The sequence below is a fragment of the Antechinus flavipes genome, chromosome 2 (assembly GCF_016432865.1).
Source record: "Antechinus flavipes isolate AdamAnt ecotype Samford, QLD, Australia chromosome 2, AdamAnt_v2, whole genome shotgun sequence".
Classification (NCBI taxonomy): domain Eukaryota; kingdom Metazoa; phylum Chordata; class Mammalia; order Dasyuromorphia; family Dasyuridae; genus Antechinus; species Antechinus flavipes.
In genome coordinates, this window is record NC_067399.1 from 349,997,753 (window position 1) to 350,017,021 (window position 19,269).

Sequence of the window (19,269 nt, forward strand, 5' to 3'; positions counted from 1 at the left end):
AAACAAAGCTTCACAAACTATGCAATTTATGACTTTATTAGATAAGTAATTTGTTACTACTAATTGCTCCAATTTATGACTGTTAGATAAGTAGATTATTACTGCTAGTTACTGTTTAATGTTAATGTCAAGCTAGAATGTTGGAAATAATATATACCTGTAACCTTAGGATGTACACTAAGTAACCTGAAAAATCTTAATTTTTTTTGCAATATTATTTTAGAGAGTATATAAACCCTGACTCTCAGATCAATAAGCAGACTGCTTCACAAAATCCTGCATGGCTCGTGGAATTTCATAAACACACTCTTCCTATTTATTAGAACAGGACTCCAACATGCTTGCTTGCTTTTTTTTCCAAATTTTCCCCTTTTGTTCTGATTACTTTCACACATAATAACAAATATGGAAATATGTTTTGAAGCACTGAACATATTTAACATATCAGATTGCTTGTTATCTTGTAGATAAAGGAGGAAGGGAGGGAGAAAAAAATAGAAAAGACTTACAATATGAATTTTGAAAATTATCTTTATATGTATGTAGAATAATAAAATATTACTGAGAAAAAAAGTTAGCTTTTGTTAGCCATCTGGGAGCTTCATGTTATCCAGACTAGGCACTCACTATACTGCTTCTGAAAAACAGTTGCTAGCTTCCTACTGTGCCATGGTTATTACTGAAAAAATGATAGAGTTCTCTTATATGGGCTGAGTGATGCAAGATAGTCCCTCTCACAAGATGGGTAGAGCAAGATGGTTACCTTTTGGTAAATTGTGACCATGATTGCCTGGGTTCCTCTGGTGTTGATGCTCTTTAGAAATATTATGCCAGGAATGAAGACCTCTACTGCCCTACCTGGAACCCTGTCAACTCTGCTTACCAGAGACCTCTAGCCTATACAAGACAAGTTCTTGAAGAATGCCATTCTGTCTGGTTCTCCAGTGGTTCTTCTCAGTACAAGAAAGTACTCAAACAAATTTCAATAGTCACTAATTTGGTAATAGGAGATAATCATGGGAAGTAAATGTTGACAAATCCTTCCAGTTGACTGAGTTCCAAACTACATGGCTGTCCTGTGAGAAAGCCTTGAGGAATGGAGTAGAGATCTTCATCTTATATATTCCTAGGATTGGAGTAGAGAAACTTAAGTCAGGTAGATCTACCAGTAAACTACTGCAGTGATTAAGGTGTGAGGTGATGAAGGCCTATACTGGAGGAATAGCAATGTTAAAGGAGGAAAGAAACATATTTAAGCTATTACACTCATTGTGGAAGAAAGGACAGTAATCTTGGGGGTCTGTAGACCATATCTAGCAGGATTTTCATTGGGTATTAGAGATGAATAGCATGAACCTCAAAAGAAAAATCCTAAGTGATTGAGTAAAGAGGAAAACTTGGAAGTGGCAATGGGAAGCCTGCCATGATTAGTTAGTTGAGGACAATAAGGCTATACTGAAATGCAGCCAGTACTGGTAAGGATGGCCAGATTGGCCATGTTATTAGGAGAAAGCCAGATTTTGATTAAGAGTTAGAAGGTGGAAGGAGTGGGACAGGAATAGGTTTAAGATATAAGGAAGTTTGTTGCCTATTTCAGGCATTCCAGAAAACATCCAGAGAGGATGAGACTTTGAGGTAAGTAAGTTGAGAAGAATGGAAATAAGGAAATGGAGAGTAAAAGATCCACATCTTTTGGTTTTTGGATGATGAAGTTCAGAGTCACTAGAATATGAAGGGTATGACCAGAGAACTATGAGAATGTTCATTTTTGAGTTGAGGAGTACATTCCCTTTTCTTCAAACACAGGTACAGCTGGAGATAGGGAGCCTGAAGTTAAAGGAAAAGTTGCTCTTTTTGGTAGAAGTTTTTCATATCTCATCTAAGAGACTGGACTGATAATAGAAAGCAAAAGATGCCTTGTGCTGGTACAGATGGACATTTATTTTTAGGACAGTTGGAAGATATTTGATGTGGTCTCTAGCAGCTTTTCTTAAGGGGACACATTGCACCCAGAAAGAGGTAGTAGGTTCAAAGTGATAGCATTCCCATGGTCTATGAGGCAGCAATAGGAAGCAATAGAGTTCCTGCTCAAAAAGAAGACATCTAACTTAAAATGATGAAGCCTTATTTCAGGTATCATTCTGCACCCTATTACATCTCATTTGAGAAGGCTGATTATGAGGGGACTATAGGAAGAAGTTGACTCCCTGAGCAAAGAGGAAGCACTATGCCTGGTTCCTACCATCCTTTCCTCAGGAAATGCACTGTACCTTTGTGCAACCATAGTGTATGTGACATTTTCCTGGACCCAGGACCATATGACCTCTGTCACTAAGTAAAAGACAGTCATTCCTGCTTGATCTTTAACTTGTCCCCAACTGACAAAATGGAATTCTCTCATCCTGCATGAGAGGGTTGCTTCTATGGATGCACAGTTGTATTGTTATGCATCTGGTTGCCAACATCAGGTTTCTAACCTTAAGTCCATGACAAACTGAAACTGCCCTGGAAATGGGAATGGGAATGGCTCCTTGAAGTCTTAGATAAAAATAGATTATTCTGACTCAGTTGTGGCAAATCTTCTCTGGTTCTTCAATCTCAAGATTCTTGTTCTTTCAAGTCTTCACACACCTTCAAGAAGTAATTTGGATCCTCATTAATTGGCAGATCTCTTTTATTCAGGCAGCTTTTCTCCCCAAAAGGCACTGTTCAAAGTTGCTAATAGCATGGAGGAATTGAAAATGTTACTATGTCATTATGTTCATGTTTATTTGAAAGAAAGGAAATACCTTAATTGACTTAATAGTAATTCTGAGTTATTGAATAAATTTAGGGGAGGATCCTTAACTAATCTTTATAGAAGAATGCCTTTCACAAAGATCTCAAGGGCACAAAGATTTTGTAACATTCTCCTGATGAAATTCTCAGAGAGGGTAGGTAGTTAGTGGATGAAAAAGATGAATGGGTGGTGACTCTTAATATCAACTTAGATCCTAGTGTAGTTTCCGTGCAAAAGACTTATGAACTCAGCCATTTTATTACAGATGACTTTTATGCAAGATAAGAAATTATTGATTTTGTTAGTAGTGTCGGTACAGAGGGCCTGATGCGACTGAAGCTCATCATACCTCACCTTAGAAGTCAGTGACTACACTAGGGTATCATCATTTGTACTGTAACTGAGTAATTGGTGCTGCTCTGCTTCATAATAACCACTTTATATTGGGAGACCAATTGTGAACTTCAAAGATATGGCCTCACCCATCACATGGATTAAACTATAAGACTTGGAGACAGTCTTTCTGAGGGAGTAAGGAAAGGCTTAGAACATCTAGCTTTTGTATTCCTTCATGTTTTTGTTTTTATTTGTCCCCTTCCTTTTTTTTCCTATCTTAGTATTATCCCTGACAGGAGGACTACTTAATTATTTAAATAGTGGAAAGTAGGAGATCATTTAGGAAACCATTAGAATTTTGCCACCAGTGGTGGTATGTAATAGGAGAGCAATGTCTAATACAGCTTTCATCACCCAAACACAGCTTTCTCACTATCCATAACTCTCAATCATATTTCCTTTTTCCTCAAACTTCTCTGGGGCTTTCTCTAATAAAACCTTGAAGTTTCCTTCTCCCATGAAATGTGATTGACCCCAGCTTCTCTAATGCAGTTTCTGGCTTAGGACTAACAAAAACTAAAGTTTTTTGGATTCAGGGTCTCTTAGACTTAGTGATTGTTGTAAACCGCATAAGTCATTATCATCTGATGATATTGCTCAGGCATATTTTGAGATGTAGGCAAAGGAGGACTGGTTAAGTGCCATGGTATCCTTGTTGCACATTGTTATTGGGTCAGGGCAAAGTAAATATCCTTTGTTAAATGTTCAGTGTACTTGTTACTGCCTGAGTTTGTCCCAACCTGGGCTTTAGAGTCATGCCTAAAATGTCATACAAACAATTATGTATAAACAAGTATCAATTGGAGATAACCTCAGAAAGAAGGTACTAACACCAAGGTGGATGAGGAAATATTTCTTAAGCTGAGATTTGAAGGAAGCCAGGGAAGACAAAAGACATAAATAAAAAGGGAGAGAGTTCTAGTCATAAGGAATAGCCAATGAAAATTACCTGAGAAGTGATGTGAACTACTATTTTTCCCTGTTTGGAAGAAACTCATCAGGTTATTACCAGATATAACCAATTCCCAAACTATTCTGTTTGTATAAAGTGATTGTGAGAATGGAATTCTTTTGTCTATCCCTCAAACTTCTGTGTATCTTTAAACAATCTTTGAGTTATTGATTAGATCTTTAGAGAGATCTGGGACCTAGTCTGCCAGGTACTTTCCATCTGACTCTTTGATCCCTGCTCTGAGCTCTAGCATTTCCTCTCCTCCTTGACCCTTTCTTTTGAGTTCCTGACTTTACTTTCTTGATTTCCCTGAGAAACCCACAAGGTGGTTATGTTCTTTATTAACCCTATAGTAACTCCACTTTTAATTATTATTTTTTTACTCATATTTGGTCTCTGCATTTTTAATCTGCTTGTGAGATTTGTTTCCTCTAAGCTCCAAGCTACGAACTTACAACTACTCGTTTAGTCTGAAGATCATGGAACAATTGACTTGGACATTCAATATTTCCTTGATGTCACTGCTGCCACCAATAAATGTGATGATTAAGAAATCATTTTATTGTATAAGATGGGAAAAAGACACATTGTATAATATGGGAAAAAGGCTTTCAAAGAGAATTGTAATGTTCTTGGTTTACTTTTCTGGAGGTCTTGGAGCAGCTTTCATTTCAGTAGAGTAATCACCACAAGAATAGCCAGGTGTTAAAGTCCAGATTCTTTATTATCTCCTTCCTGGTGCTGGGCAGCTTTCTGGAGAGCCTTTCAGACCGGCCTTGGTCTCAGTGAAGAAATGCAAGAGGAGATCCTGCCACCAGGAGCTTGACTGAAGGTGGAAATGAATCTCTCTCCTTGGCTCCGAGAGCTTGGCTTATATGCTCTACACTTAATATAAACCAATCATTATATCACTAGGAAACCATTATTTGTTGTAAGATTAAATCAATCATATTGAATTTAGGGAACTATTAATAGCATCATGCTAAACAAGATAACCATTGTCTCATCAATTCCACTTAGTATCCTGTAAGAATCCTTATTTCAAATTCAGAGTTCTGGCCCATAACAGAGAATAGTCAACTTTTTTCATGAAATTTGAGCAAGAAAGAGTACAAAGGAGAATATAATTTTTGAGTTTTAATGGATAGAATATAGAAAAGAGTAAAATGTGAGACAAGAAGTAACAGGATACAAAGGAGACAAAGAAAGGAGAGAAGTTGTGTATTACAGGCTATGGGGAGTACAGTAGAGTTAAGTAGGGAAGAACAAAAAGATGACGGCTATGCAGCCAAAAAAGCACAGATAAATTAAGTATTATAAATCTAAAGTAGACCCTGTAATCACAATTGTTTCTGTCCCTCTCCCTCACATTTATCTCTTCCCCAACATGAAGAGCATTACGATTTTTTATAACTAATGAGATCATATCAGAGAGGAATTGTGAGAATGAGTGATAAAATTTGTTAGGAAGGATGAAGTGATTCAGACTATATTACTAGACTTAGAAGGATAAACATGATTGCTGGAAGCTATTAGGATTCTTACAAGGTGCCAAGTCAGTGGAATTGATGAGATAATGATTCTCTAATTCACATATATTTAGTACTTACTATAATTCCACAAGATTCACACCTTTAAAAGAGCATATATAAGGAGGAGCAATCAGGGCCAAAGAACAGAAGCCCACTAGAAGATCTGAGCCTCAACCAGGATTTAGTAAAGGAGATTCACAAGTCAGAGAAGGCAGCTTAAGCTCTCAGAAACAAGGAGACAGATAGGCCTCTAAGAAAGCTTACCAGGCCCAAGGAAGGAGACAAAATTTGGAAAGAAAAAATAAAGGATTTAGACTTTAACTCCTGGCTGCATTTGGAGTGATTATACTGAATCTGAAACAAAAGCTGCTCCCAGAAGCCCCCCCAAGAAACCTGCTCCCAGAGAACATTAAGTTTTAGAGAAGAACATTACATTTTGGCACCCAACGTGGGACAGACACGATCCTGATTTCAGTGGAAAAGCCTCTGATCCTGATTTCAGTGGAAAAGTTTCTTCAACCCAGAAATTAGGGTGAGTACAAAAACAGATAAGGAAACTTTGTTAAAGGGCTAAACTAGTGCTTTATCTAAAATGAGACAGATGTTTAGAAAACAGCCTTCTTTTCCTCTTCAAGGAAAATGTGTCAAAAGCTTGGTCAGACTGATAAAAAAATCAAGGTTTAGTTGTAACCTGGGAGCAGATTAATGATCTTTTAAAACCTGTATAGTACACATCTTCTTGGTTCTCTAAGGAAAAAGAATTGGATCCTAATGAGTGGAAATTACTAGGAGAGCAACTCTGTCGATTCTACAGTGAAAATGGACCTGACTCAATTTCCAAAGACACACTTAATACATATAATTTAATACAACTGGCTTTAAGAAATGATATAAGTATTAGAATAAGGAAAAAGAAGAAAGAGCAGGAGAGGGAGGTGCCAAATAAACGAGATGAAAAGGATGAAGAATCAGATAAGAATGGAGTTAAGTACAATTTTGAGTGTGAAGCTTCACAGCAGGAGAAATTAGGTCATTCTCCATTCCCTGATCTACCTCCCTCAATTACCATTCATGAGTGGAGGGAGAAGGAGGAGGGGGAGAGGCAGTAACCATTCAGGACCTCCTATGAAGCAGCCTATGACAAGATTACAAAAGGCACTAGTTAAGGCAAAAAATGAAGGACAGGATGTATCTGATTTTAAAATAAATGCATACCCTGTGATTGAAGAGCTTGATTCTTCAGGTCAACAAAGGAGAAGATACACTCCTTTTGAGCTAGAAAAAATCAAGGATTTGAAAAAAGGCTGCACTCTTTATGGGGCTACATCATCTTATGTTAAGATGTTACTAGATAATTTGGTTTATGAAATCCTAACCCCTTGTGATTGGAAATCCATAGCAAGGACATGTTTAGAACCTGGACAAAACTTGTTGTGGCTTTCAGAGTATCATGAATTATATAGGATTCAAGCCAGATGCAATAGGCAAACAGAGTTAATGTACAAATTACTCTTGACCAACTAGCAGGTGAAGGTTAGTAGAGAGAGAATTCAGAACAAATTAATTACTCCACAACAGCTTATGAAGAGATCGCCACTGCTTCAACAAAAGCTTGGGGTTCCCTCCTCAGACAAAAAGATCGAGGAGAAGCCTTCACAAAAATAGAGCAAGGTCCCAGTGAACCTTTTGCTGATTTTGTGGGATGTTTGCAAACAGCTGTCACAAGGACCATTGGAGAAAATGCAGTTACAGAAATAATGACCAGACATCTGCCTAAGGAAAATGCTAATGAGGTTTGCAGAAGAATTATGTGGACTACACAAAGATGCTCCTTTAGAGGAGATCATAAAACACTGTGCCACAGTGGGCACAAATGCTTTTATACCCAAACTATGATGAACATGGGAAGACAGGCTCCCTCTTGGCAAAGGACTTCTAGAGAAACTCGTCAATGTTTTCAGTATGGAAAGATTGGACATCTGAGAGCCCAATGTAGATATGGAGATAGAATTTGAAGAGAGAGTGAGAGAAAACTCAGAACCCCATGTGCAAAATGCAACTGAGACTTCCACTGGGCCTCAGAACATAGATTGATCCAGGGAAATGAGAGGCAGGGCCCAGCCCCAAGATATCATACAAAAGATAGATGGGGCATGAAGGTAACTGAGTTTACACCCAGAGAGTCTTTAGAAAGTCAGAACTCTGATGTGATCAGCTAAAAAGCAATCACATGATCAACCATCCAAAAAGCAATCAGATGGCAGAAAGGGATTACAATTGGGGAGAATAAAAGCTTTTTAAACCAACAGGGCAGTGTCCAGTACAAACAGCTTCAATGTAATTGCTAGGTGATGAGGAGAAATCCAAAAGTGGTAAATAGAAGGGATTAGATAGGTTAACTGCCTGGGAGAAAGGGTTTACTTGTATCTCTACAGATGGAGAAAGAATAAGATGGGTGCCAACAAGCCGTATTCGCATTGTCCATCAGAGAGAGACAGAAAAAAGAGAAAAACCTTGAAACAAAGGAAAAGACCTAAAAAACAATCAAATCCTCTTAATATTATTGTGCAAGCAAAATTTTTTAAAAAGTCCTATGTGAACATCATATATTCTAGCTTTCTCATTATTCATGGTATATATCAGTTCACATAAGTTGTTCCAGGTTTTTCTGAAATCAATCTCTCATCATTTCTTATGATACAATAATATTCTATTACAGTCATATACTGCATCTTTTTCAGCCATTCCCCCATCAATGGCTTCTCCTCAACTTCCAATTCTTAGCCACTACAAAAAAGAGAAGTTATAAATATTTTTGTAGAAATTGGTCTTCTCTTTTTTAAAACCTATGTGGGATAGTGGTAATGCTGGACCAAAGGGTATATATAGTTTAAAAGCCCTTTGTGTATAATTCCAATTTGCTCTTCAGAATGGATGGATCAGTTCACAACTCTACTAATAGTTCATTAGTGTCCCAGTTTTCCATCATCCTTTTCAACATTTATCATTTTCCTTTTCTATCATATTAGTTAATTTGGTAGGTGTGGAAAGGTACCTCAGAATATTTTAACTTGTATTTTTCTAATCAAAAGTGATTTAGAGCACTTCTTCATAGGATTATAGAAAACTTTAATTTCTTCATCTGAAAACTGCCTGCTTAAATTCTTTGATCATTTGTCAATTGAAAAATTATTTGTATTCTTATGTGTCAAATATTATTTTTAAATACTGTTTATACATCTATTTATGTATATACATACATATGTATATACATATTTTTGTGTATATATAGAATACATAGCATCTAAGTTCTTAACCAAAAAGTAAATTGTATTAGAGGCAGAAACAGACATAAAAGCAATAATTGTTTGGGACGTTTCCATTCAGTTCCAGACAAATCTAACAAAAACATTAACAAGAAAGATATTAAGAACCTCCAAAAAATCTTAGAAAAATTAGAGCTCTGGTCATTAAGAAGTGAGAATGAAAAGGAGTGTACATATCCTTGTCTATTGTGAAAACTTTACCAAAATTGGCCATTTGCTAGGGAATAAAAATCACATAAATAAAAACAGAAAAGTAATCATATTTAATAGGTTCTTCATTGTCCCTAATACAATGAAATTATAATTAATATGGGTCTGTTAAAAAAGATCAAAACAAAGAAAACAAATAACTTTTTCTTAAACTTTGGTGAATCAAAGAACTAATTACAGAACTATTACAAATAGTTATAGGTTATGTCATAAAGTAAACTACCACTATAAATCATTGGTAGAAAACTATGTGTGTGTGTGTGTGTGTGTGTGTGTGTGTGTAAAACATCACTCCAACAGAAAGAATTTTTCAAACTTTGTCTAAAGTCTGTTAAAAGAGATCCTAATAGCATGCAGCTTAAAGTATAAACTCCTGTGCTTCTAGAAAAGTTGCTCATTGATCATTCTCTCTAGTGCTAAGGGTCTTAGAAGTTCTGGGATTTCAGAGTCAAGGTTGGTATCTAGTATTAAATTGGGGTTAGTCCTAGTCTGGTGATAAGAAGATAGATTACTGTATTAGAACCTGTACAAAATAGCTATGATTGTACTACTGTTTTTGCAGTAAGAAGATAGAACAAGCACTCATAGTCCATTAAGTTACTTCCCCACTTCACAATTACTCTATTTGTGATCACTAGCATCCTCTCAGTGCATTGTTGTCTCTGATATTTGTTAATACTCCTTCAGATACTTGAGATGACTATCAGGTTCTCCTAAAGTTTCATTTATTCAGGATAATTTATTTTAGCTTTTAAATTTATTTCAAACAAGTACAAAAGAAAAAAAACAGAAAAAAATTGCCATGTATATAATATAACATGAGAGGATTCGATATAAAGCCTTAAATTTCCAATTCAAGAAAATCTATATAACAAATGCTACAAAATGTTTTCAGAGATGTCCAGTTTTTCTTTGCTTCTTTGTAGATTTTTTTTTGCTCTGCTGTGAACTTGGTACTTTATTTTTCTTCTCCTTCCCCTATCTAAAATAAGTATGAAGATTTATATGCATATATATAGATATTTATATACATACATATATAAATATCCATAAGCACATATATTTGTACACATATACAGTCATACACATAAATTTAAGAAAAAACTATACTTATTTCCACTTCTCATCTGTTTTTCTTAAGGTGGAAAGCATCTTCTTTCATAAGACCAAGCATATTTTTCTAAATCAATTTTCCATATTTTCCATATTTTTCTAAATCAATCAGTTCATCATTTCCTACACAACAATATTTCAACACAAACACAAAAATCTGAGAGATTATCAGTGAAAGTTTTTCCTCCCAACTTTCTGCAATTCGCCTATGCTTGGTTATGTAGGTCTTAATTATACAATAAAATTTAAATTTAAATTTAATTTAATTTAAAATAATCAAAATTATTCATTTTATATTTCAACAATGCTTTCTCTTAATAATATGGTTTGAGATCTAATATTTTTAAATCTGTTTCCTTTCTCTTGGTTTCTTTAAAGTTCCTGACCTATTGTTCTTTTAAATGAACTTTCTTATTTTTTTTAACTTAGTAAGATAATTTTTTAGTAATTTAATTGGGATGTCATTACATAGTTTAATAAGATGAAATTCTTGTATGTTTTTAATTAGTCTATTGGCTTTACTTACCTATAAGCAATAAACACTATTTCCATTATTTAGATCTAATTTTATTTCTATAATAAGTGGCTTATATTTATATTTATATAATTCCTGTGTTTGTTTTGGAAGGTTTATTCTCAGGTTTTTTATACTGTCTAGTTATTTTAAATGGTTTAAAACAATATTGAATAATATGGCTGACATCTAGTATAGTTTCCCTATTTTTCTCTTTTGATTAAATCTATTTTAGCTTTAACTTTGTCTGAAATTATTACTACCCTACTTTTTTATATAAGCATTCTATTCCTGACCTTTATTTTATGTTTATATATGTCTCTCATTTTTATAGCATTTCTCTTTTTGATTGGCTATCTCCTTTTGATTCCTTCAAGTTTTTAAGGTGTCGATGACTACTTTTTTGATTTTTTGGCAATACTATTACAAATCCTTCCCTACATATAAGTTCCCTTTCCCCTCTCCCCAAATAAAAAGATAAAACAGTCTGGTAACAAGTAAGCACAGACAAGCAATATACAAATACACTAGCCATGTCCCAAATGTCTCTTATTTTGAGCTTACACACACATACATATGAGTATGCATATATAATATAACACATATATGTACATTTGAAATGTCATTTGAAATCTCATCATTCTATAAATTGTCTCAGATTTTGATAACACTTCAATTCACCCTCAGTTGTCTCTCCCCTCTGTTGGAGGACTGGAGGAAATAAAATTAAACTCTTCTGAAAGTTTTATGGAAGGCTTACAATCTTCCTAAAACTCCATTTTCCATGAACAACTTCACTTGTTTTTGACTCAACAGAACACTATCTAACTTTCCTGGGACCCCATGGTGAAGGCCCTCCTCACCTGTTCCTTTCTCTCTTTCCTCCGTTCTTTGTAACTTATGTGTTCTTCCCCCATTAGATTTTAAACACCTTGAGTGCTGAGACTATCTTTCACTTATTTATATCCCCAGCGCTTAGCATAACATATGATAGAATATGGATTAATTCTCTGCTGCTTGTGTTAATTTTGTTCTGACAATTAACACCAAGAAAACAGAGATTGTACATAAACCAGCATCCCACCATCCATTCATAGCATCATGGATTATAGCAAATAGATAAGTTTTGAATGCTGCATTAGTTCACTTACCTTGGCAGTATATTTTCCAGGGATGTACACATAGATGATGAGGTTGATGAATGCATTGCCACTGCTAGCTCAGTGTTTGGGAAGCTCCAAAGGAAAGTGTGGGAGAGAAGAGATATTAGTCTGGCTATCCAACTGAAGGTTTAAAGAGCCATTGTGCTGACCTTGTTGTATGTGTAACCTGGATCATGTACCAGCACCTCACCAGGAATTTAAATCACTTTCATTTCAATTCTTAGGAAGATTCTGAAGATCACCTGATAAGATAAAGTACCAGACACTGAGGTCCTTTCTTGAGCTAAACTTCACACATTTAAACTCTGCTTCAGAGAATGCAACTATGATCAGCCAACTACTTTGTTTGAATGCCAAATGTATGTTTGCCTAAAAGACTATTTTACAGAGAACTCACATGAAGATCAAAAGAAGAGATACAAAGACTCTCTCAAGATCTCTCTGAAAAACTTTGGAAGCAATTATAAGACATGAACAATACTGGCAGAGGACTGTCCAGCATGGTGTGCCTATATCAAAGAAGTCATTTCACAAAACACAACTGGAATAGCTCAAAATGTGAGGTGAACAAATTTAGACACATCTCCATTCCAAGTGCTCACATAAGAGTATTTGTTCCTGATATGTGGTAGAGCTTTCAGAGTTCATATTGATCTGACCAAATACAATCAGACTCACTGTTCCTTGACTTCAATATAGTGATGTTATTTTGGTCCTCCAGTGATGAAGAACAACCAATCAATTAATTATATTCCACGTACTATGCACTTTTGGGGATGCAAAAAATAGCAAAAGCTAGTCCTGATTTTCATTTTTTTATTGTTATTTTGATTTGCTTTTTATCCTACATACTCTTCAGGCTTCTGTTATCTAGTCTTCAATTCATGTTATCTTTTTGTATGGTTCAGAAATGGTGAGGAGGTCACCATTTAATAAAAAAAAAACTAGAGAGAGCTCTAGGAGCAAAGCAAAGTTTATTATACATTCTCAGAAGAAGGGTGTCCCACATGTAGAGCAGACCATCAAAGGAAGGAAGCACCTTCTGGGGCAGGGTTAACACTTTTAATCCCTAACGCAAATACCCTCTCCCACCACTGACCCTCATCCTCATTAGCTGAGGATTTTAGATTCGAAACGTGGAAACTACCAAAGAAATTGAACTTGACCAATAAGTACATAGCTGCTCATATTTGACTGAAATAGGGAGAAAATGATGTCATAGGAGGATAGCTGGAAGGGGACTTAAGTATGCCCTTGACTCAATCTTCCAAGTCCTTTAGGCCTATGTAAACTCTGAAGTAGATGAAGCCTTATTCGATTTTTACAACTGTCTTGAAAGATCTCACCTCATCTCATTCATTTTCTTCAAAGATTATTAGATGTAATTTTTATTATATTGTGATCAGTAAAATATACATTGAATATGTCTGCTTTTTTTTTAATATGAGGAATCAATGCACTAATATATGATGTTCTTTGCAAAGATGTCATGAATTGATGAGGTTTGGCTCAGGATAGAGAGGTGTGGGAATGCCTTCTGGTCAACGCAGGTCCTTTGTAAAAGAATTTATGAACCCAAAAAGTTAGACTGGCAAAAAGAAGTTATTGGCACTGAGAAGTCAGCTTTTGCTAGTGACAAAGTCCTGGCAGAGATATAAACAAGGGAGAAATCCTGTCAGAGAGATAAACAGGGGTGTGTTAACACTGAGAAGAGGGGGTCTCTTTTCAGTGGGCACCGTCCTGGCAGGCAACTATGCCAAGGAGAGAGAGGGATTCCTTGACAAGGAGGGGTCCTTTGGCCTGGCATGGTCCTGCTTTTTAGGTTCTCTTAGGGAAATGGAGGCTGACACTAAGAGGAAAATGCTTTCTCAGCAGGGAGAGTTCTTAGAAGCAGAGTAAGCTGCTTTGGACCTTCTGCAAAGAAATGAATTTTAAATTGTTTTAAAGTTGTTTTTTATAAAATCTTGAAAATGAAGTTTCAATCAAATGAGATTCCCTCAATGCTGTCACTGCCCCCAGGCCTAGATGAGACCACTTACTGGGAGTGGTCCTGAGCCAATTTTCAGCTCAATAGGAGTCAATAGAAATCTAGATCTTCAGCTAAATGAGACTACTTAAGTTTGAGCTAAGTAGGGAGTGGTCCTGGACTCAACTAGTCCCATCAAGATAACAGAATGAAACCACTTTATCTTGATTCCTGGGGCAGGTTTGTCTCAGAGGAAAGTTTCTAGGAGAGTTCTCCTCAACGTCAGAGGACAGCTTCAGGGTTCACCCCATCAGAATGACTGAGAAATATAGATAGTTTTCTATTTCTAAATTTGTAATTGCCAAGGATCTATGGATTCTAATTTTTCAAAAGTTCTAGACTTTTATAAAGTTCTTTTTCTTAAATTTCTCTAAGTCTTAATACAGTAAAAGGATATGATATTATTATAAATTATCATAGTTTTATTTTCTTGTTCTTCCATTTCAATTAACTTTGTCCTTAAATATTTCAAGACTATGCTAGTTCTTGTGTGTATGTGTGTGTGTGTATACATATATATCTACATATATCTATGTAGATATATATGCATCAAATTCATTATTTAGTATGCCTTTAAGAATAATGCAATTTCCTATTTATCTATTTTTTTTATTATTATGTCTGTTTTTACTATAGCTTTTTCTGAAATCATTATTGCTTTCCTTACTTTCAAATCTACCTCAAGTATAATGGATTTACTCTAGCCCTTTAATTCTTTGAATTTCTGTGTTTCAGGTGTGTGTCTTTGTAAATAACATTTTGTTGAATTCTACATTCTATACTAATCTGTTATTATTCTTGCCACAGAGCTATTTCTTGCTTTTTGTGTTGTTTGTTGATTACTTATCTATAGATGATGGCTTCTCTTTCTTATTTATTCCCCTTCTCTTCCCATTGTCCCATCCCTAATCTTTGTTTTCGATTAATCATTCCTCCACATTCTATCTGCCTATGGTCCATCATAGACAGCTATTCCATCTTTCTCTTTTTCCTTTCTCTGTCTCTATTTTCCTATTTATCTTAATGCATTTCTTCAACATTCTATTCATGAATATGTATGTATGTATGTGAGGGAGAATGTGTATCTCTATGAGATACAGAGAGATAAAGAATAACAGAAAGAGAAATGGATAAGGGGGGGAAGGAGACAGGGAAAGAAAAAAAAGGGAGAGAGGGAGGGAGAAAGAGAGAGAGGGGGAAAGGGAGAAAGAGAGGAAGGGAAGAAAGGAGGGAGAAAGGGAGAGAGAGGGAGGGAAAGAGCATAACATTTGTTCAATTCATTTGAAAATGAGGTCCAGAAAATGTCTGTCTCCTCTTAACCCCTTTCTCCATATCTATAGAAATTTCATCTTATGATCCTCTACTATGTGGGTTACTGATGATTTCCTTTTCTTTTCAGTATAGTACTTGTTTGTACTTAATTGAGTCCGACTTAAGAAAGTTTCCTGGTAGTTTTGGTTCACTATTGGAACAATGTGAGTCACTTATAGATCATTCAAGAGATTTACTTAGCCAAAGAAGAATAATATTCAATGAGGATGAGCACTGAATAGACCACAAGTTGTTTATTTAGCTGACTTAATCTCTCTTGCCTTAATTGTTCACTATTTTCCACCACCCCAGCAACTTAAAGTATATTTAATTTATACTAAGGAGACTAGGAAAAAAAATTAACAACCAGGCCTTTACCAACAAGGCAATGCTTTTTTACAATGTTTTTTTTTAAGGAACAGCTAGCTGAACTAGCATGGAGGACAGAGGTTAGTATATTACTCCTATCAAATTCTACCTCTTCAAAGTAAGTTCCTTAGACATCCATCAAGTAATTAAATAAATTATTTTGGCATTATTTTTGGTCAAGGTGGAGTGCCATTTAAGGAGCTATAGAAGTACTAAAATAGAAAATAAAAAAACTAAAACAGAAAAGTCATCAAAACAAATAAGGCAAGGGATCCCTGAAGTGAAAGAATTCTAGAGAGTTCTAGGAAGAACTGGGTCACAGTGAATCTTGCTTGTAATGTAAAAAAGTGATCATAAACAAGAACAATACCTGGAATACCTGGGGTATAGCACATTTTATGATATTTCCAGCATTGTCTGATCCTCCTGAGGAACCTCTTAAGGATGGCCACCTTCTGTGAGAATCTTTCTCTTTTTATACTACCTTTTGACCCTTCAAGTCTTCCCTAGGTAAGAGTTGTTCAATGATCATTGGGTATTTTACTAGAAGCAATGTGGAGGGGACAATCAGTTTTACATTGCAATAAAAAACAGGATATAGTGCTCTGCCTTTTACCACTATGCATTCTTAGACCTACTCTTTTGTTACTAGATTTCCAATGCCTCTGAAAATCTCTTGGCTATCTGCAGCCACTAGAAGCAATATTTGTGTGCATTATTCCCTGCCATCTGTGCCTCCATCATGCTAGCTAGCCAATATTACTGGAGCCTCTATCTATGTCTATTGTCCAATGTCAATGTGTCCTTCACCCCCACTCTCATTCCTGACACCAGCCACCTTGCTGAAGTTTTTATTTCTGCCTGTTGCCTACTCTTCCTACATCAACCCTTACCTGTTCTCATATTCCAAGGCAGCACAACTGCCACTACTTAGGCCTTATTTGACGGAGTGCTGCAATAATACTGAACACCTCTGGTGCCTGTGGTAACTATCTCTTGGCAAGTTGATCTGACTTCACTCAATAGCATTCATAGAAGATAGTGAAGGATAGGGATAGAATAGTAGAGGACAAGAGCCCTATCCTCCCTCCTCTTATTATGGAGGAATAGAAGCAAGTTAACTCTGCTCTCTTATTCTGAAGGCCATAGGTTTAAGACCACTGACTCATTCACAGCAGCTAATGAGTCAAGAAATAATATATAAATTGAGATTATGCCAGATCATTCCAAGATTTAAGCTTTTCTTCCTGTCAGAGATCATCCCCTTCAAGGCAAGAAATTGCTGTTAGTCAGATCCTATTGAGGAAAACAGGAACTCTTGACATCTTGAATATTACTGCCAAAACCTGGAATATCCAACTAAGAATGTCAGGCAATAAATATATATTAAATCTCTACCATGTACCAAATACTATGAGAAATGCTGAAAATAAACAAAGATAAAGAAGAATCCCTGTTTATAAGGAGCTAATAATATAATGGAGACAAAATAAAAATAACTATATACAAACAATATACTTTAAATATGGAAATTATAAATAGAGGGAAGACACTGAATTAAGAAAGACAAGGAATGGCTTCCTACAAAAGGTAAAAGTTTACCTGGAGCTTGAAGGAAGTTAGAGAATCCAGGAGGTAAAGATGAGGAAAGAGAACATTGCAGACATGAGGTACACTAAAATGCATCAGTCAATATATGTGGTGTCTTCTTGGAGGAAAAACAAGAAGGTCAGTATTACCTGAATAAGGACAGAAGCTGGGAGAGTAGCTTATAGTGTAAGAAGGCTGGAAAGATATGAAAAGTTGAGGTTATAAAGGTCTCTAAATGCTACATAGATGATTTCATATTTGATTATGAAGATGATAGTAAGGCACTTGGGTTTACTGAGTGGGATAGTTGACATGGTCAGGCCTGAGCTTTAAGACCATTTTGACAGCTGAGTGAAGGATGTACTGGAATAGAGAGAGAGACTTGTAGTAAGCAGAAAAATTAACAGAGAGATGATAAGGACCTACAACAGCATAGTGGCAATGTCAGAGAAGAAAAGGAGAGATGTTTGGAAGCTATAATCAAAAGACTGACTACAGATTAGATATGAGAAGTTAAACAGTTGAAGATGACACATTTATTGTGAGCCTGGGTGATTGGGAGTATCATGATGTCATAAGGAATAGTAGTATATATAGTAGTAAGAAAGTCAGCAAAAGAGTTGCAATTGGGAAGAGTCAATGACTTAATTTTTGTACATGTTGAATTTAAAATGCCTATAGGGAATCTAGTTTGAGATGTCTCATTGGAAACCATGGTAAGAGACTGGAGGTCAGCAGAGAGTGTTGGATAGGTAGTTTTGAGAATCATGAATATAAAAATGAAACTTGTATCCACAAATATTGACGAGAATACTAAGTAAAATAGAATAGAGGGAGAAGAGAAGAAGGTCCAGAAAAGAGCCATATGTGACACAAATGGTTAGTGTAACTTGGACAAATGTAGATCAAAGGAAAATGAGAAATAAAAGAAAGGTTTTTTGACAGTTTCAAGGTTTTAGAGAGGTCTATAAGAATAAAAACTAGGAAAAGATCATTAAATTTGGCCTTCTCAGATCATTAAGAACTCTAGAGAGAGTATTTTCATCTGAATACTGAAATCAGAAGCCAGACTCTAGAGTTAAAATAAGCATGAGAAAAAAGGAAATGGAGGCTCCTATTGTAGATAGCCCTCTCAAGGAATTTACCCACAAAAGGGAGGAGAAATATGGGAAAATATTGGGTTTTTTGACAGTGGGAGGAAATGGGCATGTTTGTTACCAGTAAGGAAGCAATCAAGAGACAAAAAGAAATTGAGGATATGTGGTAAAGTGTAAGATAATAAGATAAGGAATTTTACTTGAGAAAACAGGATGGAATGGAATCACTTGTTCATTTAGAATAGTTGGCTTTGGGAAAGAAAAGAGCTACAGGGAGAAGGAGTTTAAAAGATGTGAGAAAGTACACAGGGGAACTCTATCAATGGATTAAGTTTTTTTCAGTAAAATATGAGTTAAGGTTTTCAGCTGAGAGGATATAAGAAATAGAGGACCTCCAAGGCTTGAGGAGAGATGAAAAGATATGCATGAGATAGTGCGAGTATGTGGGAGTTGCAAAAAGGTGTGAAAAATTGCCTTGAAGCACTGACGATCCATTTAAAATTACACAGTATCAATTTTAGTTGACACAGTTACATGATTTTCTCTAGTTTCATTTATCAGCTCCTTTGAAAGACCAAAAAGAATGGATGATGAGAAGGTTCCAAACTGAAGGGTAATAATAAGGGGTAATGAACTCAAGAAAAGAGGACAGTTTCAAATTGAATTTGTTCACCAAAGGGTAAAGGGAAGAAGGGAAGAAGATATAGAAGGTGCAGGGATGAAAGCCAAGGATGGAAATGAGAGATTAAAGAATTGGAGGTCACAATGTGGACAAAGAACAAAGTTTGGGTTTAGGATGCAAAGGAAGAATTGGCATGTCAATAGATTATGATCTGATAAGGACTTTCGAACTCATAAACATGGAAATTTAGTATTTGTGGGCAATGATCA

At 35.7% G+C, this 19,269-nt stretch overlaps 1 protein-coding gene across 11 annotated transcripts in view; it reads right to left on the reverse strand.

The window, feature by feature from the left end:
• LRFN5 (leucine rich repeat and fibronectin type III domain containing 5) overlaps nt 1-19,269 on the reverse strand; it is a 357,934-nt gene that overhangs the window by 130,881 nt on the left and 207,784 nt on the right. Inside the window, exon 4 of one of the 11 annotated variants that reach the window (XM_051978004.1) lies at nt 11,974-12,057. The exons of the other annotated variants lie outside the window; for them this stretch is intronic. The gene's annotated coding sequence lies outside the window, so the exon portion shown is untranslated. The remainder of the gene's footprint in view (nt 1-11,973; nt 12,058-19,269) is intronic. 11 annotated transcript variants of the gene reach the window in all.